This window comes from Artibeus jamaicensis, unplaced genomic scaffold (genome assembly GCF_021234435.1).
Source record: "Artibeus jamaicensis isolate MK-2021 breed Jamaican fruit bat unplaced genomic scaffold, CSHL_Jam_final contig_391, whole genome shotgun sequence".
In the NCBI taxonomy this organism is placed as follows: domain Eukaryota; kingdom Metazoa; phylum Chordata; class Mammalia; order Chiroptera; family Phyllostomidae; genus Artibeus; species Artibeus jamaicensis.
This window is the reverse complement of record NW_026521814.1, coordinates 4,745,000-4,769,167: the sequence shown is the minus strand read 5'-3', so window position 1 is coordinate 4,769,167 and position 24,168 is coordinate 4,745,000. Positions and strand designations below refer to the sequence as shown.

At 40.4% G+C, this 24,168-nt stretch overlaps 1 protein-coding gene, 1 non-coding gene and 1 pseudogene across 3 annotated transcripts in view; 2 read left to right on the top strand and 1 right to left on the bottom strand.

The window, feature by feature from the left end:
• Positions 1-2,434: 2,434 nt before the first annotated feature.
• On the top strand, positions 2,435-2,869 carry LOC119047644 (60S ribosomal protein L27a-like; annotated as a pseudogene).
• Positions 2,870-11,837: 8,968 nt separating this feature from the next.
• The window catches only part of GALNT3 (polypeptide N-acetylgalactosaminyltransferase 3), a 65,282-nt gene continuing 52,951 nt past the window's right edge, over positions 11,838-24,168 (top strand). Inside the window, exons 1-2 of one of the 2 annotated variants that reach the window (XM_053665228.1) lie at positions 11,838-12,502; positions 14,686-14,770. The gene's annotated coding sequence lies outside the window, so the exon portion shown is untranslated. The remainder of the gene's footprint in view (positions 12,503-14,685; positions 14,771-24,168) is intronic. The other variant, XM_053665229.1, reaches the window with a different exon arrangement.
• Positions 23,130-23,261, bottom strand: LOC119047649 (small nucleolar RNA SNORA42/SNORA80 family). The gene has a single exon (XR_005082184.2). It is a non-coding gene; the product is annotated as a small nucleolar RNA SNORA42/SNORA80 family (small nucleolar RNA).

Here is a 24,168-nt window from a genome sequence, read left to right as displayed (position 1 = left end):
TTGGAAAATTTTGTTTTGTTTTTAAATATCACAAACCCAGTTACTATTTAACTATACCAACGTTTTAACAAGCCATTTTTTATCTCGTTATACTTTAAGTTATATTTAAAATCCCCAAGTGAACAGCTTATAGTCCTCGGTGTGAAATGGAGTCCTTGTGTTGAAATGGTTTTGCGCCCCATTTTATCCTCTTGGATTATCTAGTAATTCCTATGATCCTCAAATGTTTTGATTGTATAAGTCAGTGTGTTTACTTTTTTGCTATGACATCATTTCATAGCATCTTCTATTTAAAAAAATCTTTATATAAAACAAGTTAACAATTTTGGTTTTAACATATTTGAAGGTATTGTAAAATGTATATGTGAATAAAACCTTATGTTGCTTAACTTTTTCATGTGTTATCATTATATGAATGGATTGAGACTGTGAAAAGAAAAATTGTCAATGAATGCCTAAAGACAAGTGAAACATGCCAAATAACTTACTTTTGGATTCAAGGCAAATGATTTTATAATTTCTATGATACACTGTAGTTAGCAGAGCACGGGTATTTGGGTTAGACAGACCTGCTTTCACATTCCAGCTCTATTAGCTGTGAATCTCTGAGCTTTTCTCTGAGGTCCTCACCTGAAGACTACACAGGGGTCTTATGAAGACTGAATGAGATATGTAGGAATAACTTCTGGTACCAAGTTAGTGCTTAGTAAATGTTCTCTCTGCCTTGCATTTCAACTCAAAGTAGAAAGTACAGATTTATCAGTACAAGAACATCAGTCATTGCCATTGATTATAAGCAAACACCTTATCATCCAAAGCATTTACCAATGGTTTTGTGACATAATCCACAGACCTCGAGACCTGTGTCCTGCTGTCTCCTCTCACTCACTTCGTAGATGTTTTCTGATCCATCATTCTCTTTTATTTGGGGTGTTTGGCTCAAGAGAGAGAAACGGTTTACTCAAGGAATGCAAAAGCTTACAATGGAGGGAGGGGATGGACATAAGGAATGTGCATCATCATGGTCATCATCATCATCAGAGAAAAATTATAAAGACCAAGTTGTGAATAACATAACTTTCTATATGGAATGACAATGCTTATGTCAGATGAGAGACCAAAGGAAAACCCACTGAGGCTGAACACCCGATGTAGATTTTGTTTGCATCAATTTTGTGCTTATCACTGTGGAAGGCCGTATAGAATGGTAGTTTCTGAAGACGAATCAGATATATAAGAAACTTAAAGTGAAATTATTTTTCTATGTCCATAAGGTTTAATTCTCTGTTAAATTCTTTTACACCAGGTGGTAGTAACTAAGTCTCAGTAACGTGAGGGACATGCCCTGTTTTAGGAGGGACTCAGCCTTGTGCCCTTGGTGTTCCCCAGTGCAAGGCGTGGGGTCGGAGTGGGGACCAACCAGTGTTAGGTCATCACAGCTATCAGGCTGTCACGTTCTGATACTATATCCTGGCCCCGGTGTGTCTTTTGGTCATGGTCTACACAGTTTATTCTTGTGTTATGTTATACAAGGTTTAGATTTTTTGCAATTCTCTGTGCTTCATCCAAGGATTAGCACTTTTTTTTTTTCTATAAAGGGCTAGAAAGTAAGTATCTTAGGCTTTACAGACCATGCAGTTTCTGTCACTACTCAACTCTGCCTTTGGTAGTGTAAATAAAGGAATGTCTATCTTTTGATAAAATTTAATTCACAAAAACATGCAGATGTTCATCATTGTCACCTATATCACTGGACAAAATTTTGGGGGTTCTCTGAATCTTCCTGGGGCACAAGAGGGCTGTGGGGCTATCCAAGTCCTGACTGACTTGAGACCCCATTTGGAAATGTTTCCTGTTGTCACCCAACATTGGGCGAAGAATAACCATGGGGTCTCACTCCTACCCAGGGTGGGGCCTATGGGCCCAGCTCCTCCTTTGCATTCAGAGTTCCCTCACCAGTCTGTTTTCTGGGTCCCTGTTGCATGACTGCACATCTAATTTGGTGTGTGGGGTGTCCTCTGTAGTTGTGCAGCACGGCACTCCCGCATGGTGAGGCCATTAGGCCTCTGCTCAGCTGCTGCCAGGGCTCATACTCACACTCTGCCTCCACTCTGACTCTCTTCTCTCTCTCTCCCCATTCTGCATAAATCTTATCAAGATTTTGGGTGGGAACAGAAAACCAACTCAGACTGAGCACATATTCTTTAACATATATAGTTTATGTCATACGTTTTGTTTAGAGCCATTCAAAGCTTAGAATTTAAAAACTCCAAAAGCTTTCTCTGCATTAATAGGGAGAGTACAAAGGGTACCCAAATGTAAAAGATGCATATGTTCTTATTGAGAGACAACATTTGGATAAAATAGTTAAAAAGAAAACCCTCGATACCTCGCAAGACTTCACATAGTTTTCTCTCTTGTGTAGGCCACCAAGATGCCATCCAGACTGAGGAAGACTCAGAAATTTCAGGGTCAGGTGAGCCACAGCCATGGCCATATCGGCACACACAGGAAGCACCTGGGAGGCTGAGGTAATGCTGGTGGCTTGCATCATCACAGGATCAACTTTGACTAATAACACCCAGGTTACTTTGGGAAAGCTGGTATAAGGCATGACCACTTAAAGAGGAACCAGATCTTCTGCCCCACTGTCAACCTTGATAAACTAGGACAGTGAGCAGACACAGGTAAATGCTGCCAAAAACAAGACTGGAGCCGCTCCCTTCTTGATGTGGTGCAATCCAGCTACTGCCAAGTTCTTGGGAAGGGGAAGTTCCCAAAGCAGCCTGTCACTGTGAAGTCCAAATTCTTCAGCAGGAGAACTGAGGAGATTAAGAGTGTTGTCGAGACTTGTGTGCTGGCAGCTTGAAGCCACCTGGAGGGAAATTCATCAAATGCTCACAAGTGCTTTTGTGTTCTGGTCTGAGTGCAGGTCCTTTGGCACCTCTACCTGTGTGTCAGAAAGCTGCAGGTTCTAGGAGTTCAGGGTGTGAGGACCTGGGATCTTCTGCCAACTCCCCTGAGAAAGTGTGCAAGAGTTAGCACTAACACTTAGAGGCCTTGGTCTGTTACCGGACTCGAACTTCTCATTTATAAAGTGAAAATGATAGCTAAGATAATAAATAAATAAATAAATAAATAAATAAATAAATAAATAAATACCTCCACCTAAACTTAGTAGCTTAAAACAACAAATCAATCATTTATTAAAATTTTGTGGGTTCACCAGTTGGTTCTTCGGCTGGTGTCTGCCTAGGCTCCAACACAACTTTGCATTTAGCTAGTGGGTTGGCTACAGTCTGAGCTCAGCTGGAACATCTGGGACAGCTGGGCCCCCCACTCTCCGTGGTCCTTCATTCCAGTCTCCTTCATGGCATGGTAACATTCCAAGAGAGTAAAAGCAGAAGGTGGAAAATCCCTTAAGGCCCAGCCTTGGAAATCTCATACTATCACTGCCACCATATTATACTGGTTGCACAGACACTTTCAATTCAAAGGGTGAGGAGTCAGATTTCACCTGCTGTGACACCAGGCTGCGTTATGTTGTTCCCTGCCTACATTTATCCTGTCAGAGGGTGAGCAAGGCTGAAGTGCATCCTGGTTGCATTCAGCCAGCTGGATGCCCTAGAGTAGATTTACATCTAGTATGAGGAAGGGGTCACACACTTGCTAAGTCATGTGCTATAGACTTGCTCTGTCCAGTGGTGAAATTTTCTAATTCACACAAAGCACTATTTAGGGCTGTTCAAGGCCCTGCTGGATGCCATCTTACTGTGAATCCAGTACACACTGGATCTTGATGTAGGCTAAGATCTTTACCACAGAATATAGATAGTTATTCCCAAGTTGCACAGGGTTTGCCGTGGGGAAAAGAAGAGAGAGAAAGAAATTGGATCTTGTTCTTGGTTTACCTAAACTTCTTTGTATTCACTCCCAGGAGTGAAGCTGCATTACCAGGAGTTGGGGTGAGGGCGTCTGTCTCCAAAGATTCTTCTGAAGCCTTCAGAGGATGTTCCACATGAATGATTCTTTCATCCTTTATTCTTCTCATTTATCTTTTCCTAAGCCCTTTAAACACCTTTCTACAATAGCTTCATTCTCACTCCTTCTTTTCTCTGTTATTCACCAACCATTTCAATAGAAATAAACAAATTTCCTTTCCCAGCAGTGATTCCTGTGTAGCCCCAAACACCAGCCGCATGTCCTGTCCCCGAAGCTTGGCAGAACAGGAGAGTGGGCTGTGGTCTTAGAGGCGGCAAACTCCCTCGGGAGGAGAAAACAAGTGCATTTCGATTCTGTGATTAGATGTCAGGGAGGAGGTATGTGCTGAGATTCTATTCTGGGCAACAAATGATTATTCTGTTAACAAAATAAAAATCAAAGACACCAGACAAGGGTAATTTTCTTCAAATCCCCCTTCTAGTATGCATAAAGTAGAATCAATATTTCTCTCTTTAGCTTAACTACAATGATGCTATTTTTTTTAGTCCAATACCTTAGACCTATTTTGGTGGAAGAGCATCCCTATCTTCTATGACTTTATTTTAAAAATCATTGTATCTTATCTGGCAATAAATAATAACTGCATTCAGGTAGAGCTTCATCATGATTCTCTCTTTATGGTATTGGAATAAGGGTGTGGAGAGTTGGAATTGAGGAGAAGGAGGAGGGGAAGTTTCTGCCACTGAATGGAAATGAAGAAACATCAAGGTGATTCGTCTTGATGATACGATGCCTCTAATGATATCACCATTGTTCAGGATCTTGGGTGACTAATACGAATTAGTTTATAAAAATATGAATAAAATCATTATAAATGTTTCAACAGATGAAACAGTGATCAGTAGATGCTGATCATCATAAAGAATGTGATCATTATAGCACTGTTTTTGATCATTCAACTTGGCAACAACCTTCTTGTTCAATAATAAGTGATTTTTTCATTCTGAATTTTCATACAAAAAGAAACCATGCATAATTAAAAATAATGCTGTTGCCCTGGCTGGTGTAGCTCAGTGGATTGAGCACGGGCTGCGAACCAAAGGGTTGCCAGTTCGATTCCCAGTCAGGGCACATGCCGGGGTTGTGGGCCAGGACCCCAGTGTGGGGTATGCAAGAGACAACCAAACATTGATGTTTCTCTCCATATCTTTCTCCCCTTTCCCCACTCTCTAAAAGTAAATAAATAAAAGATTTAAAAATAATGCTGTTAAAATGAATTTATTGTCATGGAAAGCTATGTTAAGTAGAAAACTCTGGTTATAAAAGAAGACACAGGGACCTCTGGCCAAGATGGGCGCATGGGTAGAGATGCTTCACCTTGTTGCACAACCACAAGAAGAATTACAACTAAATCTCAAAATAAGTAACACCCAGAACTATCAGAAAATCAAACTGTATGGAAGTATGACAACCAAGAATTTAAAGAAGCCACATTCATCCAGATGGGTAGGAGGGACAAAGATGCCGAAACTGGGCAGCGAGGTGAGGAGATGTGGTGGTGGGAAGGGCATAAGCAGCCCCACATTCACATGAGGAGGATAAAAATGAGGAGGGATACCTTGGGAATGAGGGGTCCTAGCCCCAGGACAGATTGCACAGTCCAAGGTTCCAGCACCAGGTTGATGAATCCCCATAACTTTTAGCTGTAAAAACCAGTGGGGGTAGGGGGAGGCAGAAGAAACTGCTGGACTTTAAGGAAACTCTGCTTAACGAACCCACACATTCTTAAAACATGTGCAAACCCATCCACTCTCGGATTCAACACCAGATCAACACCTGGAGGGGCACCAGTTGCATACAGGGAGTGGATGAAGTGACTGGAGAAGGGGCAAGTGCCAGAACAACCCCAGAAGCTAGGCAGTGGCATAGAACCCTCTCCTAGCCACCCAATACATACATAAAGCCACAAAGGGATGAAGCAATTGCCCCAACCTGGTGATTACCTAAGGCTCTGCCCCACACAATTTACAGATGACTTTTAAAGGGAGTCAAAGCAGCTCTGCCTAATACACAGAAACAAACACAGGGAGGCTGCCAGATTGAGGAGATAAAGAAATATGACCCAAATGAAAGAATCAAACAAAACCCCAGGAAAAAAACTAAATGAAATGGAGATAACCAACCAATCAGATGCAGAGTACAAAACCCTGATGATTAAGATGCTCAAAGAACTCACTGAGGATGGCCACAGCATAAAAAAGACCCAGGCAGAAATGAAGGTTACACTAAGTAAATTTTAAAAATCTACAGGAAACCAACAGTGGACAGGATGAAGCCAAGGTTCAAATCAATGATTTGGAACATAAGGAAGAAAAAAGCATTTCATCAAAACAGCAAGAAGGAAAAAGAATTAAAAAAAAATGAGGATAGTCTAAGGAGCCTCTGAGACATCTCCAAATGTACCAACATCCAAATCATAGGGATGCCAGAAGAGAAGAGAAAGAGCAAGAAATCGAAAACTTATTTGAAAAAATAATGAAAGAAAATGTTCCTAATTTGGTGTAGGAAATAGACATACAAAACCAAGAAGCACAGACAGTCTTGGACCCAAAGAGGACCACACCAATACACATTGTAATTAAAGTGCTAATGGATAAAGATAAAGTGAGAATCTTAAAAGCGGCAAGAGAAAAGCAGGGAGTTACCTACAAAGGAGTTCCCCAAAGACTGTCAGCTCATTTCACAGAAGAAACTCTGCAGGCAAGAAGGGACTGGTAAGAAGTATTCAAAGTGATAAAAGCAAGGATCTAGATTACTCTATCCAGCAAAGCTGTCATTTAGAATAAAGGGCAGATAAAGTGCTTCCCAAACAAGGTAAAGTCAAAGGAGTTCATCATCACCAATCCCTTATTATAGGAAATGTTAAAGGGACTTATTTAAGAAAAAAAGATGAAAGCTATGAATATTAAAATGGCAACAGCCCTGGCTGGTATAGCTCAGTGGATTGAGTGTGAGTCTGTGAACTAAAGGATCATGGTTCAATTTCCAGTTAGGGCACATGCCTGGGTTGCAGGCCAGTTCCCAGCAGGGGATGCAGGAGAGGCAACCATACATTGATATTTCTCCCCCTTTCTCATTCCCTTCCCCTTTAAAGATAAATAAGTAAAAACTTTTTTAAAGGTGGCAAACTCACAGCTATCAACAATCTAACCACCCCCCCAAAAACTAAGCAAACAAATGGAACAGGAACAGAATCATAGATATGGAGATCATTTGGAGACTTATCATTTGGAAAGGGGAAGGTGAAGAATGGGGAAAAGGTTCAGGGATTAAGAAAAATAATTGGTAGGTACAAAATAGACTGGGAGGTTAAGAATAGTATAGGAAATAAGGAAGCTAAAGAACTTATATGCATGACCCATGGACTAAGGGGGGTTGAGGGAGGGGTTACCAGGTAGAGGGGGAAAGGGGGAAAAATTGGGACGACCATAATAACATAATCAATAAAATATACTTAAAAAGACAAGACCTAAGTATGATCTGTTTTAAATTTTAAAACATGTCTGTCTCCCCCATAACTGACCATTCTACCCCCCAACTTCTTCAGTGTAAATGTATCTGAAGAGATACACAATAAGAAAGGGTATGGTAGTTAGCACTGATTCATCTTCATATAAGGAATTTTGAATATTTCAGAAATGATTCCCCTAGCCTATATGTATTCCCTGATTTTCTTATAATGAACATGAATTGCTTTATAATTTAAAACATCACTTTACAGAAAACTAGAGATCAATTTAAAAAGGAGTGAGTCAAGGAGACCTGGAGTCCATCTCTGAGGTCAACATCACGCAGGACTGTCACCATTTTCCCGCAAAATACCCTTTGGTGCCACTGTCAGAATTTAGAACTAGCTAGACTGCATATTAGCCTGACTCAGCATGGCATTTATTTGTGCTCCCATACTAATGCTTAAAAGCTTGAAACTCTGCACTCTATTCAATCCATTTCATCAAATATTTATTAAGCACCTACTACATGCCAAGCATGTAGGATGCAAGATTAACAAGACATGGTTCTGTTGTGATTTAGGTCACTAAGTGCACTCACAGAAGTTTGTACTTCTTTGAAAGTTCCGGATGGCTGTTCTGATATGTTTTAGAGAAAAACAACAACAGAGACCTAAGCAGTCCTCATACAAAACAGTGGCCAAGACAATTCATACTAAAAATAATCTATTCATGTTTTGACTTTTGCAGTATTTTAAACTAAATGTACAATTATGCTGAATCATAATAAAAAAAATACCCACATATTTGTGGCTCTTCACTATGATACCAACACTATTTTCCTTCTGAATCAATGGTCTTCCAACTCTTTTAGTAGAAATTATTTCAATCTGTTTATTCTTTAAGCCAAATCTCTCAATTTGACTTTGAGATCCTGACTGGAGACTCCAGTTCCCACACGAAGTAAAATTGTTTTTAAAGGCTAAATAAGGCAATATGTTTCAAACTAAAGTTGCTAAGCCCTGAGTAACCAACAATTAAGCAATTAAGCTAAAAAACATTTAAAGTTGGACTAAGTGTTTAAAGTGAATCTAAACAATTTTACTTGTTACATGTATATTAAGATATTTTTATGAATTAAATTTATATTTCAATTAGGTAATATATATACATGTCTTCATCTTTGCTTTCTATTAAATACTATTCCTATATCCAGAAGAGGTTTTTGGTTTGGTTTGGTTTTGCATGAACATTCTCTTATCATGGAGTATACATGAATCAGAGGGTAAAGGAACAGGAAGACAGATCACCCTGTACCACTATTTTGTTTTGTGGAAGAGAAAATGTAAGCCCAGAGGTAAAGCGAGTTGTAGAATTGTAAGTTGCTTTGCACAGAGCCCTATGAAATGCATAAATGGTAACTTTGGTATGAGAAGCTTGTCCCTCAGATGCCTAGTCTATTATCCTTACTTGCCCCCAGATTATTTTTTCCATTCTTTGGACTTGTACTCTGCTCAACATATTATGCATGTTGGCTTTTTTAGAGAATTTAATGGACCGATTTATTCAGTTAAATATTATTGAGCACCTACTAAGTGCCAGATACTGGTCTTGGCATTGATTTAAATGTCAACAGAAATTATTAAACAGTAAGTATCATTTCAAATATATACAAATGAGCATATTGTAGCTAGTCTTGGGGGGCAGTGTGCATGTGTGTTGGGGAGAGGGGAGAAAGGGGGAGAGATGTTTGTCTCTTTTCTTGCCTGTGTAAAATCTGCTCAATTTTCTATTTTAACTGTTGTTATAATGCCAAACATGTACTATTAAAATAAGCTTGCTTCTGAGAATTATGTCTGTACTAAGGCTCCTGGGCTTTATTTTATGATGAAATGCTAATTCCCCCTTTACAAAACAAATTCTTTATTTCATAATTTCTAATGGGATGATACTTTCAAAAGCTCTTCCTCTGATTAGATTTAGGGCATTAAACATTTCAGTACAATAATATTTTTTTCCTGGGCCTGCAGCATTTTCATTTTATCGTTAAGTAAAAAACTTTCAGTTAATTTTAAGACTGCTTTTAGACTGAAATAAAGTAATATATGCAATGCTGGTAGATACGCCAGACTCAGAAATACTGCTTTTCTTATTTAAATGATCTGTCTCCATTGTAAAACTGACAGCCAATTTTTAGTAACTCCTGATTTTTACATATTATTTCTGTTCTTTTTCATTCTATACAGCATTTTGGTGTTTTTGCTTGCTCTTCTTTTTGTAGCTCTGCCCTAGCTTCTTTTTTCCATTGCTATTTGACTTCACTATTGCTGTCAATGCATTCCTGTGCATGCGTCCCTGATTGCTCTCCCATAGCCATCTGCTCTGACTGTAGAAACAGGTGTCTTTGCTTGGTGGGACATCAGAGTCTCTGGTTCCTGCCTCATTCAGGGATGGGTGGTCCAAGAAAAGAGATACAGAATTTTTGGCCATTCATTTAGAATTTTTCTCAAATTTCCCAAAGACTAACACTGTAAACTCTGTTTTGAGGCAAACAGCAAAGAAAAAAAAAGTGTGTGTGTGTAGGGAGATTTGGGTAGTGTATCCAGTTGTGGACCCAAGGACAAATATTATCAAATATTATCAAGATAGCATGATCATATACATAGATAGTTCCTGAACTTTTATAGGGAGAGAAGGAGAGCTTAAAAAATGCCTGTAGTTTACTGGTTATTAAAATGTCTTAACACAAAGTGTCCTTGATGCTTACAAAATAACCACAATATACAAAATAAACAACTGGCTAAAGTTCCAAATCCAATTCAGAGTTCTGATATAAAATAGCACTGTGGATGCTAAAATCAACGTCAGACCAGGCCAGTTCTAAAGCTATACTTGTTGCTACTCTACTGACCAGTATTTCAAAACCTTATTAGGTCATGTGTAAGAGGAACATACCAGGGAGAACTGTAAGAGTATGTGATAAAATGCAGGAGGAAGGTCACAGCTAATCTTTATAGAAAAACCTGCCACCTTATATTGAAACATGTCACTAAAATGTTTGTAACTATTTTTTGCTTTATAAGGTCTTTCCAGAAAAAGTCAGAAGTCAAGCCATTGTTAATAAAACAAAAATGGTTTGCATAATTTCGATGTAACCTGACGGCCAAGGAGGGTGGACTAGAATGCATATGCATGAACAATGATATACTAGTCAGTGGGTAGAACCTGTAGATGCTGTTGAGTGAGCATGTGTTCTGTGTGGCTGTTGCATTCAAAATGACTGAGCAAGGACAGCAACAGATCTGCATCAAATTCTGCATTAAACTTGAACATTACTCCCTGGAAAATATTCAGATGATTCAGGAGGCCACGGCTATGAACAACTGGTGATTGGCAGCCTCATCAGCACAACCTACCGGCTCATGCATTATTATCTAGTGCAGAGTTTTTTTGGTGAGACATCAAACTACTCAGGTGACTCAGTCCCCCTACCGCCCAGATTTGGCACCCTGAGACTTCTGGCTTTTCCCAAAACTCAAATCACCTTTGAAAGGGAAGAGATTTCAGGCCATCAACAAGGTTCAGTAAAATACAACAGGACAGCTAATGACGACTGGCAGAACTGTATGAGGTCCCAAGGTGCCTACTTTAAAGGGGACCAGAGTGTCATTGTCCTATGTACAATGTTTCTTGTATTTTGTATCTTCTTCAATAAATGTCTCTATTTTTGATATTACATGGCTGGATGGATTCCTTCTGGACAAACCTGTATATTTCTGCATATATTGAAGATTAGCCAAACAAATAAATGAATTCATAGGAAGGTACAAAGGTCATTTTAAATCCTGGTTTCAGATGCATCAGTTTGTCCTGACAGCAGAAGGAGGGCTGAGACAGAAATTTGTAATAATCATAAAAGGAAAAAAAATACTGTTTACAGTTCTTTTGTCCTAAAATCAACAGCAGAACCGAACCCATCATCTCCCTGAGCCTGCATTCTCACCTTCCCAGTAAATGTTGAGCCTTTTAGCGAACAGCCCTCTCCCGTAGATGCAAGCCCTGTCCAGGAAACCGGCGTCTTTCTCAACAAGGACGGCGGGTTTCTCTCTGTTGTTGCTGCTTTCCCTCTCATCTGGGAATTGGTTTGGCTTTCAAATACCAGCCAGGGAGGGCTGGTGCGTCCCAAATTAGCGAGGCTCTGCCAAATACCAGAGGTACTTCTTTAGAGGAGGAAGGCTCCTCCTTTGGACACAAGGCGCCCCTTCCAGAGCGCGCGCTTGCAGAAACGGAAACCACCAGCTGTGCTGAAGTGAGTCAAGTGATGAAATCAAGACTATATGGGGAGGAAGCTCCTCCAACTGCTCACGAACCTCACTGGTGGCAGAAGCTGCTAAACCCTGCTCAAGGAAACCAAACCAGCCAACAGTGGCTGCCGTCACGGGGTGGTCCTCAGAAGCACTGGGCCCCTCAGCCTCTGGGCAGCGAACCCTTTCAGTTTGGCGAGCCAAAGAGGAAGGAAAGAATTGTGGAGGGGAAATCTAGACCTTCTGCTTTCCCAAGGACCCAAACTGTGCTCTGGTTACGAGGTGACCACTGCCACCAGGTCGGTGCAGGGATCCTCACTTGTAGACCGGCTGAGGCACGCCTCGCGTGTTGAGTCAGCCTCGCGGACCTAGGGGAAAAGCGCCGCGCGGACCGCGCCCCCGCCCCGCGCCGTCCGGGTCCCCACCTGGTGCGCTCAGGTAGGGCTGGGGCGGGGCGGGAGGCTTGCGCGCAGGCGCGGGACGGGGGCCTCGCCCCTGCCGACGTCGCAGACTGGAGCTCACCTGGGAGACTCCAGAGGAAGCGGAGCTTTGGTTCGGCCTCTCCTGGCAACACCGGGGGCCCAGCGGGAGGCAGGAGGCGGCGGCGGAGGAGGAGCTGGACTGAGAGGCAACTGTAGCGACAGCAACCAGAGCCGCCGCCGCCGCGCCACCTGCACCTGGCGCCCCGCCACGTCCAGCGCGCGCCCGGCCACCGCTTCCCGCCGCCCTGCCCTGCCCACCCGCCAGGTAAGCCGGGGATCGGGCTCTTGGGCCAGGAGGTCGGGAATCCCTAGGCAGAGCCGGAGTGGGGCGCTGGTAGACGGGTGCGGGGGTTCACGTGGGAGGGAGAGGGGTACGGTCCGGGTGGCCGGTTGGAGATGGTCTCGAGAGCAGCGTTTCAGTTGCCCTCTCGGGAGCGGCCGGGAGGGGCGCCCGAGGCCGGCCGGGGAGGCAGTTCCCCGGGGGCGGCCCTGTCACCCGCGGTGCCCCCCGTGAGTCTCTGTTGGAGGCTCCAGAAGAGCCGGACCCGGGCCCAAGTCCTGGTGGCCCCGAGCTTGTCCCTGTGAGAGTCGCAGTGTGGGGAGTCCGAGGGCTCGCGCAAGGCGGGAGAGTTTCCACGCGGGCTAACAGGTCGCCAGTCTCCTCCCGCCCCTGTGCCCGAGGGGGCCAAGCCCGGGGCGCGGAAGGGCGTGACTTTGCAGGCAACTTTCCCAGCCAGACCCCAGACAGTCCTGAGCTGGAAACCGCGGCCGCCCGAGCCATTTAAATGGTTTCCGCGTGGTTTGGAAAGCGCTCTGTGGTCGGGACGCGGACATCCTTCTCTCCGTTTCGACTCTGCACTTTTCCGGGTGCGCTCCCTAAGCCAGAGCTGCGCCCACTTTCCGGTTTGATCAAGGAGAGTTATTTTGTTCGTGGCAGGAGGAAACCCAACTGCCGCTCACCAATCACACACCATCTCGGTCAAGGACCTGTTGACAGAAGGACCTGTATATCTCAGCTATGGTTTGCCTGTGGCATATGACTCAAAGGTTCAAAAAAACGGTTTCAGTATCCTGCCACGTCTGAACCAGGGTGTGCCAGGCCCGAATTCCGTTCCTTGCTTAATTAGGCTTTTCTGAAGCCTAAGAATTGAGGGTGAAACTGGTGCTTACATTAGACCTCTAATTCCTTCTCTGTCAAACTCATCAAAGCACTTCACTTCGAACTCATCAAATAGCTATTTCTGTTTTTGGAACCCCCATCGAGTTGCCAATTTTTCTGATGTCTAGGCAATGTTAAGCTACCATAACTTGCTATAGAAGTTATACTACATAATGAAAACATTACACTCAGATTCTATTGTTTAAAAAGATCATAAAGTTGCTGTATTTTAATTTGAGAATTTCTCATTGTGGGCAAATCTGTTACTTCTTTTAAGGCATAAGTTTTTCTTTGAGTTTGTGACTAAAATATATGAGGTTTAAGTCATACTCTGCAATTAGATCTCTTTAAATTTAACTTTTAATATCTGAATATAGCACACGTATGTATTAAACATTCTGTACAGCTTAGTACCAAGCATCTTTCTTTTTAGATTGCTTTAGTCAGCATTTTTACATAGACATTTCGAGTAATAAATGGCAGTTCTACCACCTTGATTTGTTTTAGTTCTATCTTTGCTAATTAAATATGTATATTTTAAGATGCACACTTAACATTAAATGCCTTAGGTAACACATACCTTTAAAAAGAAAAAAAAACAGTGCAATTAAAAGCTAAAAAGTCACCCACAGCATGAGAGGACATAATTGGATATTTTCAACCAGTGCTTTCCACTTTTCTCAAAAGAGCCTTGACCACCTTCTTTCTCTTGTCTTCTGACAGAGAAATAAATATGCTCAGTACTTTTAAAAATTAAAGGTAGGTGTTGCTCCCTGAATTTAGAGTATCGATTTAATCCTCATTGATTATTGGGCCAGATGTTAGTAGAGTATCTTTACTTTTAACTCCAGGAAGAAATGTAACATGTTTGCATAGCTACAATAACAGTGTACCTCAGTGAAGCTGTCTGTAAAATTGGAAAAATAACACTTCTTTAGATTGAGGTCATGAAGCGATAAAACAAATCAGGAATATCCTCTAGACTTAGCATTCTCAGGATCCCCGGTCACCTGGAGATGGAGTCAACCCGTCCAGTTTGTGAGACACCAAAGCGGAGAGAGGTGGTTTAGTTTCAGTTCCTTCATCAAGTTAGTGGTAAGCATGGCATTATTATTCCAGTGGCTTGACCCAAGGCTCATGTTATTTTCGCTTCTTATCACCCACATTCTCACTTATCACAAGATGTCTATCTTTTTGTGTCTCAGATAGTTTGTACGGCCCTTGTAGTGACAGTGCAGTCCGTTGTTCTTTGTCCAGCTCTGATGTACTCTTAATTTCTGCTTGTCCAGGTGATACCTGACTCCAGGGAGACTGAGGCCATCATTCCTTTCCCTCTCACTGTGAATCACATGTGTATGGAAGATGCCATGTGAAGTAAGATTTTAAATCCTTTCTTGGTATTTCAGAGCCACAGTTAATTTTTTGAGTCAACATGGACAACAATTTAGTCGTCTGATCTTTTATTGTATTGGCTTAAAGTATATTTTATGAGGCAGCTACCCAGAGTCTTTCATCCATTTGCAACAGCTAGATTTTTGGTTGGCGAGCCTGTTTCCTCAACACCAGGCTTTTTTTTTTTTTTTTTAACTTTTTTGAACTGTGATTCTCAGTAAGAAATGCATTCTGTGCCTCAATCTAGTTTGTGTATATGTAAATGAAACAAGATTCACAAAATAATACTTAACCTTACAACATGAATGTTCACTTATTTCATTTTTAAAATATTGGTCTCAACATACTGGATTGACTTTATGGCCACACATGGGCTGGAATCGATAATGAAAATGATGGTATCCTATTGAATTTACATTTTTAAGGCTGGTTTTTCTGCCAGCTTACCGATACTGTCTCTCTGACTTTTTCCTCTCTACCCTTCTTCCTCTACCATGCACGTGCAAGAAAAAAACAAAATGAAGCTGTACTTTTAAGTATAGGAAATTATATGGTAATCCTTATTAAACATTCATTGGAAGGTCTGAGAGTACCTGGTGCTAGACTAAATCTCCCAAACATTAAGAACTACATAAAACCTCATTGTATGTTATTGTATCTTGAAATGGGTTACTGTGAGGGAATTTTGATGTTCAACTATCAAGTGAAAATCTGAGGGAGAAAAAAAATAATTGTGTCCAATTGGAGTGTAAATGTTATGGCTGAGTTACAGCACTATGTGGAGTTTGAAAAAATTATTGAAGTAAACAAAGGACAGTTGATTATTTGGTAGTCTGTTAATATTTTATGTGTTTTTCTTTTACTATAAAACAGATATAAGAGACAAACTGTAGGGATCATATTCTTTCCCCTCCCCAAACTTCCCTCCCCCAACAAAACCCCTGAAAAACAAACAACAAATGAGAGCGAGAGATTAAATTAGATCCCTCAAAGACCTATGGGGATATAGGCTTGGAAGCTCAGATGGGATGAGTAAGCCTTTCATAGAAGCTTTTGATTTTAACCTGCCTTCACGCTCCTGGTAGAAGGAATAGTTCTTCTAGAGAAATTATTAGTGTATTTAATTGTTTGGAAATGACCAGTGCCTAGATCATCTTCAGATATACTGAGTTCTCTGGTCCATAAAGTGTAAATAGGCTTTTGGTATGACAGATCTTTTATAGGTATAAACTGAGAAGGAAATATTTTCAACTATTTAAGTATGCATTAGTTCATGTCAGAATAATTAGTTTTATATAATTTGGATAATTTTAACACAGTTAATGTACTGCCAGTAGCACCATTGAATTCAAATCAAGGCCAGCCATGGCAAGAGACCAAAGTGCATTAACCTATGGTGAAGCAAAGACAAGTAGGACTCTGAATTGTAGGTCATTGATGACTATTGACAATAGTTGAAATCTCCTTGAGTCATTCTCTGAGTTGGGCTCCTATTTTTAGCACTAAGTAGAGAGTACGTCCCTCAGTACACATTTTATCCTATAGTTGCTTCAGTTTCAAACTGTTGAGCTAGTTTACTCATTTATCCCATTGTCTGCAGGACATCTTTAAGGTTTCGTAATGACCCGAGATTATACATGTGTAACCAGAAACTTCATCCAATGAAACAAAAACAAATTTTAAAATTCACACAAAGATAACCTATTTCACTTCATATATTTTATTTATAAGAATTAGTATTATACATTTTTCATTTCTTATTTATAATTCCAAAGCCAAAATGTCTCTGAAAATCAAATATTGTTTTGGTAACTCATTTGTCAGCAGAACATGAACTTATTTGCCACAAAACCTGAATGGGTGAACTGTCAGGAAACTGTGGTATCTTAGGGGGATGTGTCTTGCTGCAGAAATAGCACAGAGTTTGATTACATGGCACTGTCCCTGGCCCTGCTGGGGGTATACTGTTAGATTGGTATGCAAACCATGGCACCCTTCTGACTTCCAAAATATTATCAATTTAAAGCATATTTGGCTCCAGGAATTTTGGAGAATTCATTATGGATCTGTACCACTCTTGAGGTGCCATGCCAGAGATCCAGAGGTCATTTTTTTTTTTTATTCTTTTTGTTTGTTTGCTTGCTTTGGCCTCCACAGCTATCAGATCACTGAGACCCCTTACAATTTTTCACCTAATTCCCCTGCCCCCCAAATTCCTTTCCCACTTCTACTGCCCTGGTTCATGGTCTCATTAATTCTTGACTGGGATACCATGACCGCCTGCTACCTGGTAACTCAACAGAGGATGTTGTCGTACTCAGATTCATCCTCCACAGAACCTCTATAAGGTGAGGATGTCTTTAAAAATGGAAACTTAAACATCTCTCTCCTCTGCCTAAAATCCTCTAAAAACTTTCTGTAGCTTCCAGGGTACAACTCACAGCCCTTAAAATGGTCCCAGGATCTGTCTCACCCTTGTTTATTCTGCAAACCAAATTTTATATTCCAGCAACCAATTTCAGTCTTTTTTTCTATGTGCTTTTGTTTTGTTTTGTTAGTCCCCACTGCCTAGAGTACCTTCCCTGTTATCTTCACCTTTGTAATTTACTGGCTATTAAGGTTCAACTGAGGTCTTGCCTTATTTAGGAAACTGCATCCCCTTCCACCTCCACACACACCTGAGCTGGGTGATGTGTCCTGTGGCTTCTATAATGTGCTCTACATATGTGTTATCATATAGTCTGCTTTTGTTCCTGTCTGTGTGGACAGCCCCCCACCCACCCACACAGACCCTTCTTTTAGATTATTTGCAAAGCATGTAAAGTTTGTCTTTCCTTTAAGCCAATTGTAGAGTGAAACGATGGTGTAAAAGTAGCACAGGAAGAGAGAGGCATTGGGAAAGCAGTATACTTGCTTTTCAGCGACATTGTCCACAGAAATTGGGGACCAGGAAACTTATTCCACTGTACTTAATTGACCTATTTAATTTAGATTGCTGTTATTTCCATCTCATTCCTTCGAATTTCATGTTATTTTCTTTTTTGTGCTTTCGGTTCTGTTTCAAGATCTAGGTTTTACTATTTAGAAACAGAAAGTTAACTTTGTGGTTGAAATACTTGGCAGCTTTTGTTTATTAATGTTCTACAATTGAGTGTGTTACTAATGGTGTTGGGGAGGCAGCTTTTACTTAAAGAATATAGTGTAATTACTTTTTTTAAAAAGGAAAAGATTCCTAGCAGTCTTTCATCTCTCCAAGTTCTGTCAGTTTTACCTATTAAATAAGTATTTCTCAAATAGATCTACTTTTTCTCCATTCCTATCACTACCATGATTTCTTGCTGGGAGGTTTGCAATATCCTTCCTACAGGGCTGTCTGAATTCCTTGTGGATATTTTTTTGTTGGTTCCCACCCAAAACCCATTTTTGAAACATTTAGCTCTTGTCATGCTCTACCTCAAGCCCCTCATTGCTTTAGGATGAGGCAAACTGCTTAGCATGGGTTGGCTCTGCCTAAAGGCCTGACCAGGATCTGGCTCCTGCCCTCCACACACTTATCATTATTCTCTGCTGCAACTCTGCCAAGTTTAACTGCCATGGTCCTCCTGCCTCTAGGTCTTTGCAAGTTCCATTCCCCCGGCCTTGAACTCTCATCCCTCCTCTTGTACCTCCTCGTGTACCCTTGAAACTCATCTTTCAGCACTCACTGTAATTGCGGTTTTTCACTGGTCTATATTGCCCCTCTCCAACTTTGGGTCAGAACAGCAATTTTTAACCAGTGTGCTACAAGAATTTTTAAAACATGCAATGCCTGACTATTTAGTAATGTGCACTGACCTCTTTTCCCTTAGATTAAAAAAAAAATGATAGCAACCAATACAACAATAGCCACCTGGTATGAAGGGATCAAAATTATACCTATTTTTTGTTAGATTAGCAAAAATATATTTTATTATATTTAGTAATTTTAGTAATTAGTTTATGTGTGCCATGAGATAAAAAAGGTTGAAAAATCACTGAGTTAGAATGCAGATAGTAACCTAAAAATGTCATATTTAGTACTTGGGAGTATTAAGTTTAAGAAAATTAAGATTTCACAAAGCAAGCTGTCTTTAATATGTGATTCATATTTAAAAAATTCGATTTTAGTTACTAATACCTTTATTTTTATCAAGTAACAGTAGTTAATTTTTATCATCAGAGTGTTGGTCCTTATTTACATTTGAGTACTTATATTCCAAGTATATCTATTTTTAAGTATATTTTATTGATTATGCTGTTACTGTTTTCCCAATTTTTCCCCCCTTTGGGCCTCTGCCCTGCACCACACCCAACCCTCCAGCATTCCCACCCCCACTTAGTTCATGTCCATGGGTTGTACATATAAGTTCTTTGACTTCCCTGTTTCCTTTACTGTTCTGAACCTCTCCCCATCTATTTTATGCCTACCAGTTATGCTTCTTATTCCCTGTACCTTCCTCCTCATTCTTCTCCTCCCCCTCTCTACTGAAAACCCTCTATGTGATGTCCATTTCTCTGATTCTGTTTCCATTCTATTTTGCTTAGTTTTTGTTTTCATCTTTTTTTTAAGTTCAGTTCATAGTTGTGTTTGTTGTCAATTTACTGTTCATAATTTTTGATCTTCTATTTCTTAGTTAAGTCCCTTTAACATTTCATATAATGAGGGCATCATAATGATGAACTCCTTGAACTTGATTTTATCTGGGAAGCACTTTATCTGCCCTTCCATTCTAAATGATAGCTTTGCTGGATAGAGTAATCTTGTATGTAGGTCCTTGCCTTTCATGACTTCGAATACTTCTTTCCAGCCCCTTCTTGCCTGCAGGGTTTCTTTCGAGAAATCAGCTTAATGGTCTTCTGGGCACTCCTTTGTAGGTAAGTGTCTCCTTTCTTCTTGATGCTTTTAAGATTCTTTATCTTTAATCGTGGGTGACTAAATGATGATGTGCCTTGGTATGTTCCTCTTTGGGTCCAATTTCTTTGGGACTCTCTGGGCTTCCTGGGCTTCCTGGAAGTCTATTTCCTTTGTCAGATTGGGGAAGTTTTCCTGCATTATTTCTTCAAATGAGTTGGCAGTTTCTTGCTCTTCCTATTCTCCTTCTGGAACTCCTATGATTCAAATCTTGGAGCACTTCAAGTTTTCCCAGAGTTTCCTAAGCCTCTCCTAATTTTTTTTGAATTCTTGTTTCTCCATTTTGTTCTACTTGGATATTTATTTATTCCTTTTGTTTCAAATCATTGATTTGGGTCCCAATTTTCTTCCCTTCACTGTTGGTTCCCTGTATATTTTGCATTATTTCCCTTTGGGTAGTCTGCATTTCTTCCTTCATTTTGCCACTGAGCTCAATAAGTTCTGTGAGTATCCTGATTACCAGTGTGTTGAACTTTGCATCAGATAGATTGGCTATCTCCCCATTGCTTAGCTCTTTTTCTGGAATTTTGCTCTGTTCTTTCATTTGGGCCATATTTATTTGTTTAGGTGCACCTATTATGTTATAAGAGGGTGGGGCCTTAGGTGTTCACCAGAATGGGACCATCCTCTTTGCTGCATTGTGGTGCCTTCTGTGGGGGAGGGGTCAGAGAGGGAACAATGCCTTTGGCTTGCTGGGCTCTAGCCCCACTTTCCAACTAACTCTTGTAAGAGACCAGGCATTTCTCCTGCTGTGGCGACCTGGGCTGGAGGGATGGAGACTGGCAGTAGTTTACAGCTAGGTATGACCGCTGCCTTGCCCCATGGTCCTTTCTGCCTGCCAGGCTGCCAGTCTCCATCCCTCCTACCTGTCCCAGTGAATGTTTTTTTAATTCCTTCATTGTCAGAGTTCCATGCAGTTTGACTTTCTGGCACTTCTGGTTGTTTATTGTTTTCAGATTGGTTGTTATCCTCCTTTTGGTTGTGTGAAGAAGCAAAGGGTTTCTACCTAGCCTCCATCTTGGCTGGAACTCCCAAGTATATTTTAAGACAGTGTTCCTCACTTTTTTTGGCACCATGGATGGTTTCCTGGAAGGTGGGGATCAGGAGGTGGAGCTTCTGTGAGCTTTGCTCTTCCCCCTGTGGGCGGGGCAGGAAGGCTGAGGTCATTTCATATAACTAAGGGCATGACCTCATATAATAAGGGCGTGGTAATGATGAACTCCTTGAACTTGACCTTATCTGGGAAGCACTTTATCTGCCCTTCCATTCTGCCACTGTGGGTGGGTTGGGGGTCAGGGAGACAGAAGGTGGGGCTCAGGCAATTTTTGCCTGTTCCTAAGAGTCTGCAGCCTGGGGGTTGGGGACCCCTGCTTTAAGCAACTCACATGAATTAATCATTTAGCCTTCAAAGCAACCCTGAAGGCATGAATTATTTTTCTCCCTATTTTAGAGACAGGAAAAATGAGGAAGAAATTTGCCTCTATTATAAGGTTAGTGAAATGTCAGAGCCAATATTTAAATCTAAGCAGCCTGATTCTGTACTTGTATCCTACTTATATGTAAATAAAGTTTAAAAGGATTATTAAAGGCTTAATAACAACCACAGCAACAAAAATCCAGTCAATGCTTATCTCCCCTAGTCTTGCTGACTAAAGGCAATTGCTTGTACTACTCTGAGATGTTTCTTCCATTATTTACCTTTTGAAATAATATGCTTATCCTGCTACTTCTTAATGTATTGAAATTTGACATTATATACTAACTTCCCATTTTATGAGATAAGTATTTAGCTTTCACACACATATTCCCTTACAGTATAATTGTCACATTCTTTTGTTTGTATTTTAGTATTTATTGATTTTGATTATGTAAATGTTCATTACTGAGCTAAGCAAATGTATTAAGAGTGTGATTCCTTACTTGTAGATTTTTTAAACCCTAGAGTTAATAATTAACTAATTTAAGCAAAGAAACTTGCTTTCTGTTTTCATATGTCAATTTTTATTTCCACAGACTTCGACAGCTCAGTATGATTTTTCCACATAATTGAACCTGTCATGTATCTTGTTCTGTTCCTGGCTCCGTCTGTCCTCTTGTTCCAGTTAGGACTATTCCTTTCCAGGCCTATTGCATAGCTGTTGTTTGGGATTTTTATTTGCTGATAATTCTGTTGCAGTCTCTCTTTCTCAGAGACTATGGCTTTTGCTATTTACTCACTCATTTGAATGAAACACATTGCCCAGTAGCTTCCTGAGAAATGCTGAATGAAATCAAGAAATTTGAAATATTGACTGTCAGAAAACCTTTATTCTACCTTCATGTTTTCTTTTCTTTTTACCCCCAAAGTTAATTTTTTTATTGTATGGTTTTTCCATTTACCATCTAGTCACATTATACCCCCTCACCCGCCCCGTAGTCACCACGCTGTTGTCTGTGTCCATGAGTCCTTTTTCCTTTTTGCTCAATCCCTCCACCCCCTCCACTTGCACCACCCACTAGCTGTCATCCTGCGATCTATGAGTCTTATCTCTATTTTGCTTTTCAGTTCAGTTTTTCATCAGATTCCATCTATGAGTGAAATCATATGGTATTTCTCTTTCTCTGAATGACTTACTTCACTTAGCATAATGTTCTCCGGGTCCATCCATACTGTTGTAAAAAGTAAACTTTTCTACTTTTTTACAGCTGAGTAGTATCCCTTTGGGTAAATGTCCCATAGCTGTAAATCCACTCATCTACTGAGAAACACTTAGACTGCTTCCGTGTCTTGTAGATTTTAAATAATGCTGCAGTGAACATAGGGTTGCTGACCATATTATGCCGTGTATAATGCACACCTTTTTGCCAAAATTTTTGAGGGAAAAATAAGGATGTGCACTAGACAGTACTAATTATCTGTATAAATCTTTATTCTTTTATTTATGCTTATGCATTGAGAATGTAGCTCTAGAAAGCAATAACAATATCTGTATGCAAAATAATACTCTGAGATACAATAATCAGTTTTGTTTCTAAATACAAATTATAAAAAAACAGAATTAAAAAATTAAAACAAAAAATTTCTTTCTTGAAAGTTTGGTCCAAAAACATGGGTGTGCATTATATTCAGCAAATTATGGGTATGTCCTTTCAATTAGTGTTTTGGGTTCCTTCAGATACATTCCCAGGAGTGGGATCACTGAGTCAAAAGGCTGATCCATCTTTAATTTTTTGAGGTATCTCCATACTGCTTTTCACGGTGGCTGCACCATCCTTCTTTCCCACCAACAGTGCACAAGAGTTCCAATTTCTCCACATCCTTGCCAGCACTTGTATATTGACTTATATATGATAGCCATTCTGACAGCTGTGAGGTGATATCTCACTGTGGGGTTTTTTTGTTTTTTTTTTTTTTACTTTTCTTTACTTTTCCACTGTGCAGCCCGCTTCAGTGCCTGCAGCCCATGAGCAGAGGCTGGGCCGTGGTTCCGGGCCAGGGCGCTTTGGCATGGGGCACTGTGAGAGACCTGGGGAAGCGGGCCTGCCATAAATCCAAGCCCATGCATCACTGTGGTTTTAATTTACATTTCTCTGATGGTTAGTGATGTTGAGCATCTGTTCATATGTCTATGGGCCGTTTGTATGTCCTCTATGAGAAGTGTCTACTCAAGTTCTTTGTTAATTTTCTAATGGAGATGTTTGTTTTTTTTGGTGTTGAGTTTTGTAACTTTTATGTAAGTTTTGGATATTAACCCCTTATCAGGTATATCAGTGAATATATTCTCCCATTCTGTGGGTTGTATTTTTATTTTGTTGATGATTTCCTTTGGTCAAAAACTTTTCAGTTTGATGTAGTCCCATTTGTTTATTTTTTCTTTTATTTCTCTTGCCTGGGGAGATATTTCCAATAAAATATTGCTATGAGCTATGTCTGACATTTTGTTGCCTATGTTTTCTCCTAGGATTTTTTATGGTTTTGGGTCTATCATTTATGTTTTTAATCCATTTTGTATTTATTCTTATGTGTAGTGTAAGAAGGTGGTGTAGTTCCATTTTTCTGCACATGTCTGTCCAATTTTCCTAACACCATTTATTCAATACACTGTCTTTAGCCCATTGTATGTGTTTGGTTCCTCTGTTGAATATTAATTGACTATAAAGGTGTGGGTTTATTTCTGGGCTGTCTATTGTGTGCCATTGATGTATGTATCTGTTTTTAACCAGTACCGAGCTGTTTTGATTACTATGGTCTTATTACATAGTTTGATATTAGGTAGCATCATTCCTCCAATTTTGTCTTTCTCAGGATTGCTGTTGCTATGCAGGACCTTTTGTGGTCTCATAAATTTTTGGAATATTTGTTCTGGTTCTTTGAAATATGTCATTGGAATCTTGGTAGGAATTGTCTTGAAACTACAGTTTGCACAGTATGTGCTTCCACTCGTATCTTCTTTGGTTTCTTTTTTCAGTG